At 43.6% G+C, this 9,984-nt stretch overlaps 1 long non-coding RNA gene across 1 annotated transcript; it reads left to right on the top strand.

Annotated features, from left to right (window-relative positions):
• Positions 1 to 775: 775 nt before the first annotated feature.
• LOC138114845 (uncharacterized) lies at positions 776 to 9,472 on the top strand. Its single transcript, XR_011152840.1, has 3 exons — positions 776 to 963; positions 5,903 to 5,966; positions 6,137 to 9,472. It is a non-coding gene; the product is annotated as an uncharacterized lncRNA (long non-coding RNA).
• Positions 9,473 to 9,984: the final 512 nt, after the last annotated feature.

Here is a 9,984-nt window from a genome sequence, read left to right as displayed (position 1 = left end):
TATGGCTAAATGTTAGGGTCAGAAATGCACAGGTTTGGAGTCAAATTAATGTTTTCCATCCCAGCTATTCTCATCCTTTTGCTCCTTAAGAAATTATCTTCTGCTATGTTTAAGCAGTTTTCAATTTGTCCGATATGCAACTATGAAGGAGTTGTGTCAGAAGAATGTCCCTTCCCCTCTACAAAAATCTTAAAAACTTTTGCAATCAGTTTATTTCAAAACTAATTGTCATTAGAAAGGAAAACACATGAGGGCACCTCTCATACCGTTGGCTGCAGTAGCAGTACCCAACTTCATAATTTATTTTTTTTTTCTCTCTTTCTATTTGGATTCAACGGCTTTACTGCTGTGGAATAGACTCTTTCATTGAAATCTGTATATTGAAACCAGGAATTTATCACAACTCTGCCTTTAAATGGCATTGAAAAACAGCCACTTTAAAAGGAAAGGATGATGAGGAAATTAATCTCAGGCAAGTTTTTCTTGATAAGGAAAGAGAACAGAGGCTTCTGGCATTTATATGCCAAAAATCAACACATGGAGAAAAATGAGTATTCCACATTGCTGTGGCAAGAACCATTTTTCTATTAAATCAAAATGAAGTTCTGAATAAATATGTTTTCCCGTGAATATAACACACTAAAGAATACAGTAAAAGAATAATGACCTCAGTGTCCCCCCCAAATAAAACAGTAATTAACCTAATAAAGAGCTTATTCAGGTATTAATCTTCCTTGCAGGGGTGATTTACAAAAAAAGAAAAAAAAAAGAGAACAATAGTATTGTGTACAGGTATTCTGTAAATACCAAGCATTCATAATTTTATGTCTCTCTCTCTCCCCATCCCTTACCTTTATTCATTCCCTTTGTCAGCTCTGGCGATACGCAGCGTCTCTGGAAGGCGAAGATGAGAATCATCTCCCTTCACACTGAGTTATACTCTAGACCTGGGCCCTATATAATGTGAGGATCTAAAGAATCAATCTTCCAATTGCATTCTAAGCTGAAATAATCTTAAAAAAAAAAAAAAAAAGGTCCAAATCTATCATCCTGACACACGTGCAGTGGAGCATTGTTTCTTTAGGCACAACACAGAGCAGCTGACTGGGAATTAATCTGAGCGTGGCTTCCCGTTGTAGTTATTCATGTATTGAGCTGCTACCAAAGTGCTTCTCAGCCTGAAATTGGAGCTGTGCCGGGTGCTCCGGCCATGGTTTGTGGTGGTGAGGGGTGTGAGTGTGTGAGAGGCAACCAGAAACATTTATGGACAATTCCACCTGCCCTGCTGGCTGCTGAGGGTACAAGGAATGGTTCTGGGAGAGGAGCTCTGCCTGCTCCGTGGAGCATTTCCATGGGATCAGCTGTGCTTAGCACTGAGCATGACGCTGCAGAAGAACTTCTGCTGTGCTGGTGAACCTTGCTGGGCACTTGTGCCTGGGCTTCTGCTCCCTTGTAGCCAAAAATCCATTGGAACAGGAGCACAGAGAGGTTGGGGCTCACTGAGGAGCCTCATAGGCTGGCTCTGCTGGGATGGGCTCACCATATAATCATGTGGAGGATTAGAGAAAGGAATCATTATGCCAGCCTCATTTTTAAGAAGCTGAAAATAAAAGCTTAGGAAATCATTGATCTGGCCAAAAGCACACAGGAAGCCTCACAAAGACTAATCACTTAGTGCTGAGCTCCAGTCCAAGGGCTTAGCCATATTATAAACAACCACTAAGCCCCCAAGACTCTTCTCCAACAGACCAAATTAAAATATCTACCTAACTTTCTTCCGCAGTTAAAAGTCACTGTTCTATTTTGGGGCTTGTGCCTGCATTTGGGTGAGCACAAGGAGTGAGAGGAGGAAAAAAACCAGGTCCTTAGTGATGGGTAGGGTGTGGAGTGAGTACAGTGGTGACACCAGAACAGCAGCACGTTTTACAGCAGCTCCTTTAGGACCCCCCGTGAGCTGTGGCACTGCTGGTGATGTCACCAGAAAGTCCCAGTGGAATGATGTTCCTGCCTGGAGCCGTGGCTCGGCTGCTGTTGTGTGCTTTTCATATTGATAGAATACCTGTCAGCTCCAGCCCCCAAAATAAGTTCTAATATGGCATATCAGGGGTGGAAATAATAGTGGCTTACATAATTGCAATGTTACTGACACAGCTGATGAGCTGATGATGTTATTTGCACAGCAGTGATGACATTCAAACCCTTGCCGACTCACAATTACACGGTGCGCGCTGAGCCCGAGCAGGATTTAAATTACCAGGAGAACACAATGAAAATACAGTCTCTTGACAAGATAAAGGGGGGGGGGAGCGCTGGAGAATGGCTTAAAAATCTCTTTTTGGTGGCTGCAGCGTTCACTAGTGCTAATTCATGGCTTTTTACCTTGCACATTTCATTTTAAGAAAGTAAATTGGAAGCATTATGTTCTGCCTTTTTGCCTTGATTTAAAACCTGCCTGTGCCCGCTCCTCTGCTGCCTGGCTGAGGTGAGGCACCTTTGGGGCTCTCACTGGGAAATGCAAATTTCTTGAATCAATAGCTTCACTTTTTTCTTTTCTTTTTTTTCCCCCTTCCCAGTAACAGTTTAAATAAGAATACATGTGGGTGGGAGTAGGTAGGACACCGTTTGTAGCCAGCCCAAACATGATTAGTGTTAGAACAACAGCTGAAGGAAAATGGATTTTGGAAAAGATTTATCCCCAAGCAGAGCAATAACTGGCTACAGACTGATGCTGAGACTGAATCCCAGGGATATATGGCTGAATCCTGCAGCTACTCTCGGGCCAAAGCAGCGCTGAATCCCAAGTGAAGAGCTCTGCTGGGCTTGGCTCACAGCAGAACATTCACTGCTGGTGTTGGCAGTGATTCACATGAGGCTCATTTTGGGCCTGATCCCAGCCCACACAGAGATCAACACCACCAGGTCTGTCCTTTGCACTGCTTGTGTTTGGATTATGGTCCTCACCTATCGTGCCTTGATCCCCACAGTGCCCACATGTGCCACAGCCAGTGCTTGCCAGGTGGGCAGAGGCATCACACCCCATCTGCAGGGGCTGTGCTCAGCTCTCTGCAGCTGAACTTGCTGCTGACATCTTTAGACTGAAGTCCCTTCAATCCTCTCCTGAATGTACAAAACCACACTTTTCCCATCTGCTATTCAGTGGCTTTATGGTCTTTTTCTTAAGTGCCTGGTGACCTAAGAACTTACAAAGACAAACTGGGCTTCACCTACTTTTAATCCTCTGCATTCTTTTTTTTCAAGAGATTCTGAGTATTCCCTCCACCCCATAAAATCCTGTTACTTGCAGCATTTCTTCTTTGGATCAATGTCTGCAGCTCTGGTCCAGCTGGAGGCTCCTCAGTGCACAACTGCTCTATCTACTCAAGTTCCTCCTGTTTGTTCCTCATTAGCTCCTGATTTCAGGCTGCTCCTGACCCTATTTCTCTCACTGGGTTTTTCTCTCTATCTTTATTCTGGCCCCTGTGATCAGCTGGAGGGAGCAGGAAAGGGGAATGAACAGAATGAAGATCAAATGGAAAGAGGGAAGAAGTAAATATAAAAGATGCCTTTTAAGCTAATTACATGCTTAGTCCACAGCACATCCTTGTGGTGCCTGTAGGTGCTTTGGGATCAAGATAAGGAGAGAAATGTAGGGTTTTGGGGACAGAAATCTGAAAATCAACCAGGTCCTCAGAGTTTATTTTGTGCTCTTTTTGTTAATATTGTATTTATTTTACATTGCCCCAAAATTATTTGTGCTTCAAATTCTTGCACCAGTCATATGTCATGGAACATACCAGCCTTGGAAATTGTTAATTTGGGGAGAGGCAGAACAGAAAGCAAGGGAATTAAAACACCTGGACCTCTGCAAGAGCACAGATATGTAGTGTCGCTGTTTCCAACTCTCTGCCTTCAGCTTACACCCACGAGTTATTTGGGGGTAAACCAGGCTCTGGGTCTGTGTGCCTAAGGCTTAGGGGAATTAGGGCAGAGACAGATCTCTAGGCTGGTGGCTGATTGAAAACATGAAACAGGATAAGGAAAGCAAACTTCTCTGGCCCACCTGAAGGAAATGACACTATTTTTTAAGCCAGAGGAAAGCATGGGAAGGACAAGGCCTCTGTGTGTGCCCTCAGACCCAGAAGCTGCTGTGGCGATGGCACAGCCTTTGCTGTGTTGCTGAGGCATCAGCACAGACCTGCAGCACTGACAAGTCATGTCTCAAAGGCATTTCTGCTCTTTTATTCTTGGGGAAAATCAGAATGAACAAGGTGGTGTCTGTCTTTCCTCAGTGCCACACATCAATGTGTTTCTATTCCGACATGGAGTGAGAAGGTGAAAAGCATAATTAGTGCACCAGAAGTGGCTGGATGGACTGTAAGTCAATTAGTCTGCTCTGAATCTCAATTCTCAGTTTGCTGGGAGAAGAAAATGGTCTGTGGTTTGTGTGAATACCAAGCTGATCAGCTCGTTCTTAACTGAAATGGTTTTACATCGGTCTCCAAGTCTGGGCAGAATCTGTAAATACTTCTGGTTTTGGTACACATGTCTGATGTCTAATGCAGTTTCTGTCTGCACTGAAAACACAGAGTTCTTTGGGTAACAGGCACTGCAACAGGATTAGCTGCAGGGATGAACTGCAGAGGGTCTTATCAGGTGAGACAAAATGTGGTGTCCCTTTGGCTTAGGGTTTGATTTGGACCTACAGGAGTTCTTGAAAATGACATTCTATAGATCCACACACAGATAAGGATCACACAGGCCTTGTTTGGAGCATATAAAAATATTTCTAATCCTGCCCTTTTGTACCTGCTGTCCAGTGATGTATAAAGGGGAGTGCCTGGCTGCTGTGAATGCTGAGCCCTGCTTTCTGGATGCCATCCTGATTGATTTGCTTGTGCCATGCAGGGAGGTGGAAGCAGCACTTGCTGGCTGCAGCTGAATTACAATCATGGCAAGATTTCACTGTAAGGGACTCTGGAGGTCACCTGGACGAACCTCCTCTTCAAAGCAAGGCTTTGTGGGGACTTAATTCTCCATTTCTGAAAAACTTACTGCGTTTCTGGTGATGGCCCTATCAGTCCTTTCTGGAATTTCCAGGGTGCACGTGGTTGTGCCCTGAAATAATCCCAGAGCCAGTATATCCTTTGCTCTTCCTAGGCACTCCTTGGGATAAGACATCCCACAGATGGTTCCTAACCCAGTGGCAGGCACTGACTGCAAAGGGGGAATGCTGTGAGACCATCCATCATTCCACTGCTTTTTTCCAAGTCCTGATGGGCCACAGATGTCACGGAACTTGTCAACCTTTGCTGCAAGGGGCCGTTCCAAGGAACAGATGTCTGTGTTTGGTGACTTACTGACTGTCCAAAGGAAGCTTTCATCCAAAAATGGGGGAGCTGTTCTCATCACAAGCTGACTTAAACTTGAAAGCGCACATATCTCTTAACAGATTCAAAGTGAATTTGAGTGCAAATGCAAAATATCAGTTATAGAGTCTGCTAAAGAGTTTAGAATAAAATGAGAAAGAGGCAGAATCCAATAAGGAAATCCACTAGGGAAATAACTTTGTTTAGAGAAGAATTTAGTTGGGTAAGCAGCAAGCAATCCCTGTAAATTGTTACATCATTAAAGTACGTCTCACATGGGTGCATGTATCCTCTGTAGTGTGGTGCCTAAACATCCAAACTTCCCAATCCCAATAAAACCCAGGGGAGTCATGCTCAAGGAAGAAACAGATGTTTTTGAAAATATCTGCAGGAGCTATAAATAATAGGTAATGGCAGAAAGGATCTTCTGGCATACAGACTCTATTTTTATTACTTGGGAGATATAAGTAAAGGAAGGCAAATGAGCTGCCTTTAAACATGAAGCATGTCTCAGTGTTTTCCTTTGTCTCCCACAGGTACTTGCTAAAGCCCTCCTTGGAGTGACTATAACCAAAGAAACAGTACCTGAAGGGTCTATGAGTAAGTAGGGATGGCTATATAGGGTGTGGAGGCAAATCTTGAGAAAAGCTACTAATATCTTAATAAAAATTAAATCCCAATCACTACCTTCCATTAAAGTCAATTAGAACAGAGGTTGCTAAGTATTGGGGGGGGAAATAAAATCCTGATTTTACTGTTTCTGTGTTAAGTGAAGCACATTTGGACTGTTGTGGCTGCTTTTGCAAGGGAGAAGGTTTGCCCGGGATCTGAGCTGCCCTGGGCAGGAAAAAGCTGCTTCCCTGTGTTTGTTTGAGTGCCCAGCTGTCACCTTGGACCTGCTGCTGGAAGTGTTCATAGTCAGGTGCTGGCCAAAGATCAATCTGCTGTCCCTCATGCTCCATGCCTGTACTTCCAATGCCTCGTTTGTATGCACGGCCTTTCTTTAAAGAGGGAATTCTGACAGACAGCTCCAGTGTGCCTTCCCAACCTTCAGAGATGAGCTCTGTGAAACATGGAAAACCAGTGTTTGCCTGGAGCTTCTAAGCACAGCAGCAAAGCCCCAGTGCTAAAAGCAGATGGTGGAAAGAGTCTTTGTGGGTGAGGAACGGAATAAAAATAACATTGATGCTGGTAATGAATTGTGCTTAATAACTACCTCACAGCTCGGACAGTCCTTTTGTACTTCTTAAACTCTTCTGAAATCCCTGTCCAGCACAGTGTTTACTATCAGCAGCCTTGTTGACTCACACTGTTTTTCACAGCAGTAGCAATGTGTGGTAGCAAGAGTTTATAGGGCTGGAGACCTTCTGTGGTCGAGGGCAGCAGGTGAGCACAGTGCCTGTTTATAACTGACAGCACCATTAGCAAGGGCTGGGGAAATGTTTATCTAAATCCTTATGTGGGGACTGGCAGGGCCCAGAATTGCCTGTGATTTAACTGCCAGGCAGCTGCAAGCACCTACATTATTCCAATTTTAGGACACTTAGTGCTTAGTTGCCAGATTTACTGCTATTTAAAATTATTCTGGTGACTTATCACACCTTATAGCTTGGTGGAATAGACCAAAGGCCTTCTCAGCACAAAAGTCCTTCCTGATTAGTAGTTTTTTGTTGGAGCTGTCATGGCCTAAGCATTATGGGGATAGATTATATGTGTTATTAGACTGATTTATTTTATATACAGAAATTTCCTTCTGGTGTGGAGCAACAAAGTTAAAATTTCCCATGTCTCCCTTAGCTTTGAATTAAACCTCAGAAGTTCACTGTTGGTAGCTACAGCTGCTGTTTTTACATTGCAGTGCTGGTCTGCCACGAGGCAGAGCTGTTTGCTGTGTGACCACCAAACAGCTCAGCTTCATATTAGATACTGGTGTCCGGAGGGTGGGAGATGGCCAGGATGCAATTGCTTCTTCCAGAGCAGCCAAGGGCCATGTAGGCATCTTGCTGGGGCCTCTTTTATTCTCTCGCATGCAAGGCATAAAGAACCAGAGACTCACAGGGGCAGGAATTGATTTTGGAGAACAGGAGTATTGATAGCTGCTGAAATCCCACTGTCACCTCTTTCTTACACAAAGAGTTCTGTGAATGCTGTCATGCTTTTATTGTCCCCGTGGTGGGGCTGAATTTATTAACGGGATTCTTTGGTTGCCTACAATTCTTTTGTATCACCTGAGATTCTGTGGGGCAAACTTCATTTTCTGCTCATGTATTCTCCCCACTCCCTCTGCCTGATCTAAAAACTTTACTCAGCACCAGGTTAGAACTTCTGCTGCAGTTTCTCAAGGCTGTTGCTGATTCAGAATTAACCCTTTCCAGATTGTCTCAATGTTTTCTGTAATCTTGATATGAAGCCAATCTTCGGTCAGCTCCAACAAGAATTTTTGTGTTTCTACCCGGTTGTTCCGCTCTTGGTTTCCTTCACTCTCAGTCTTCCTGAATCAGTGCCACTAACATTATTCTTCTTTTGCATTTGCACTTTTCTGACTCCACTGCATGTTAGACTTCTACTCCTGTTTCAGAAAAAGGTCCTTTTCCTGCCCTTTCCCACCCTTTGCTTTCCTTCTTCACAGTGGGTCCACTCATTCATGAAACACTTGGCTGCACCACTGCCCCAAGAAGAGAATAAACCAGGAATTGGTTTCCTTCTATTAATTTAGGAATAGTGAAGTTTGAGTCAAAGAAGTGCACCAGAACTCAGTGACTTTTGAAACCTGTGTGCTCTGGGAACAAGTGCAGTTCCCAGTGGCTGTGGCGTGGGCTTGGATGACTTTATCAGGTGTTACAAAGTCATATCCATCAAATTGCTGCTGGAGTAGCCAGCAAATACTATTCAGCAGCATGTCCACTTTCCATCAACATGCCATGAATCTCCCTCCTTGCTCCTCTGGCTGTCTGAGAGCCCAGTGAGTCTGTGGCCCTTTTCCATGGCTTGATTTTCAATTAAGAGATAATGTCAGTGGAAGAGCGCAGTTCATCAGACAGTGTCCCCCTGCTGTTGCAGAAGGCAGAGATGTGAGCAGAGGTCAACTGCTGAAAATCTACGTGCCTGGCTAAAAGATTATATAATAAGTTAGTCTAATTTTACTTCACTTCATATTCACATATATTAGTGCAGCTTTTGTTATATTCTTATCCTTATGTAAGTTACATCTGTTCTTTTATTCACTCATCCATGTTTGCTCTGCTTTCAGATTTATGAAACAGGCATTCCACTGAGCTCAGCAAACGATGGGCATAATAACTTATCTAAATTGCAAAGTATGTGATGCCCTTGAGGTAAACTCAGTTGTGAAGGTTTTATGAAGTGTCTCACATGTGGAAGTGGAGGAAAGTGTTTATTTGCCAACTCCTGTCTCTCCTTTGGCTGTTCAAATGATGTTAAGAGGATCCTGTGAAACTGCTACGAAAGCCTAGGGGCTAAATGGAGGAGAGAAGTAGAGCTGCATTATTATCTTGGTAGAGAAAGCAGAGCCATCCTGGCACTTGCACTTACAAAGCTCTTCTCTCTTTGGATGTCAAAAGTTTCTGGTTGATAGGCTCTAAAGTATCTGTTTATTTTATGAAATGCCTCTCACTGTAACAATATTGTGAGGCTTTATTAATGAATTTATTGCTATGAGATAGGAAAGTAATCTCTTTTTGTTTCTTTATTTTTTTTCTCACAATACTGCAGGGGGACAAAGGCTCTGTAGAGGAAAGGGGGGGCTGTTTTAGGTATCTGAGATACTCTAACCCCCTCTGGCTGTCTGTGGCTGCTTTGAAGTCCTGCACTGACCATACAGAGGCCTGATTCCTTGAGTTACTCAGGGCCAAGCTTTACTGCCAGACCCAGCACTGATGTGCATGTCAGATGCCACTTATATCGTGTGTAACTGTCACCAAAGCAGCTCATCAGTAACAGCCAGATCTGGCTACTAGGGGAGTGTCCCCATCTGCCTAAGCCTCAGTGCCTGGACTGAGTTTTGTGGGACAGAGCTGAGTTGTCATCCTAATTTCCCTCAATATCTCTTGGAGTTTCCTGTTCATTGCTGCTGAGCCTCGTGCATCAGCGATTGTTGCTTAAACCACTGGGCTAAATAAGTCTTGCTAAAATAATAAATTCAAATACAATTTGAATTAAGAAGAGAATTTAGACTTTAAAATCCAGTAAGCAAAAATACATTTCTACCTGTCTTGTGAAGATTTAAGCCCCTTTAGAAAGAGGGTTTGATTCTCTTTTCCTTAATGTTTCCTATTGACAACTTTAGGTGGGATTCCCATGCATAAGGGGGGCTTCAGAGAGGTCCATTCTCCTGCAATGCTGAAGTTGTGATATTTAAGTACCTTTAAGGCTCAACTTATAACACAATTTGGACAGAGACAGTAACTAAAAAAAATTGCAAAGCTTTAGTATGTTGCCTCAAATCCTGCCCATATTCCTGTAGTATACTGTGACTCAGTCCTTCCATTAAATGCTGGAAAGGTTTGAGGGTGTCTGTTTCTCCCAATTGCTGATCAGATTTTATCCAGGGGACTGTGAGCAAAAGCGTCAGTAAAATTCTGCAGAATAGGGATGTTGG

This window comes from Aphelocoma coerulescens, chromosome 9 (genome assembly GCF_041296385.1).
Source record: "Aphelocoma coerulescens isolate FSJ_1873_10779 chromosome 9, UR_Acoe_1.0, whole genome shotgun sequence".
NCBI classification, from domain to species: Eukaryota; Metazoa; Chordata; class Aves; order Passeriformes; family Corvidae; genus Aphelocoma; species Aphelocoma coerulescens.
Note: the sequence above shows the minus strand (reverse complement) of the source record. Positions and strands in the feature narration are given on the sequence as shown.